Source organism: Schistocerca serialis, chromosome 5 (assembly GCF_023864345.2).
Source record: "Schistocerca serialis cubense isolate TAMUIC-IGC-003099 chromosome 5, iqSchSeri2.2, whole genome shotgun sequence".
Taxonomy (NCBI): domain Eukaryota; kingdom Metazoa; phylum Arthropoda; class Insecta; order Orthoptera; family Acrididae; genus Schistocerca; species Schistocerca serialis.
In genome coordinates this window covers 828,464,197-828,465,190 of record NC_064642.1, presented here as the reverse complement: position 1 = coordinate 828,465,190, position 994 = coordinate 828,464,197, and the positions used below count along the sequence as shown (strand labels likewise).

The window sequence follows — 994 nt, the reverse complement described above, 5'->3', positions numbered from 1 at the left end:
CCATCCTTATCCCAGTGTCTACGAGCCAGTGCTCAGTCCATACACTCGCCAGTCTGCCCGTCTGGCGCGGTATGAGCCCGACTGCTCGCTGTAGGAGAGCTGCGAGCCGCCAGCCACGACAGGTTGTCACCCTCTCTCTTCTGCTTCTTCTTCTTCTGCTTCTTCTTCTTCTCTCTCCTATCTTTCTTTCTTTCTTTCTTTCTTTCTCTCTCTCTCTCTCTCTCTCTCTCTCTCTGTCATCAACACACTACATTCCACACAGCAGTCATGTGCACCAGCCTGTTACACTAAGACACAACGCTCACGCTTCGTGTCGTAAGTAATAAAAGAGGCATTCATTTCTTATTCCTCGTAGCGTTTTACTGAAAATTAGAGACGAGGAATAGATTCACTTGTCGTTACTTCCAAAGAAACTGAAAAACTCACTGTCCTGGTCGTGTTTTGAATAATAATAAAAAAAGCACTCCGTCTTCAGGCCACGAGTGGCCTACGGGGATCAACCAACCGCCGTGTCATCCTCAGAGGAGGATGCGGATAGGAGGGGCGTGGGGTCAGCACACTGCTCTCCCGGTCGTTATGATGGCATTCTTGACCGAAGCCGCTACTATTCGGTCGAGTAGCTCCTCAAATGGAATCACGAGGCTGAGTGCACCCCGAAAAATGGCAACAGCTCATGGCGGCTTGGATGGTCACCCATCCAAGTGCCGACCACGCCCGACAGCGCTTAACTTCGGTGATCTCACGGGAACCGGTGTACCCACTGCGGCGAGGCCGTTGCCCGTGTTTTGAATTATTTAAACAAATTACTGGTTTCGACTTTACAGCTGTCATCAGATCTGTAAAACAGCAGCGGCAGACAGTTCGCGTGGTGTAACCAGTTGCCCGGCTAAGTAATTGGAAATGCCACCGAGATCACTGATCCTGAGATTTACTTAGCTTTCATCCTCAGTGCCGTAGAGTGATCACTGTAAATAATTGCTGAAATCTTGCTTTT

General features: G+C 49.5%; 1 pseudogene; it reads right to left on the bottom strand.

Moving 5' to 3' along the window:
* Positions 1-661: 661 nt before the first annotated feature.
* On the bottom strand, positions 662-779 carry LOC126483018 (5S ribosomal RNA; annotated as a pseudogene).
* Positions 780-994: the final 215 nt, after the last annotated feature.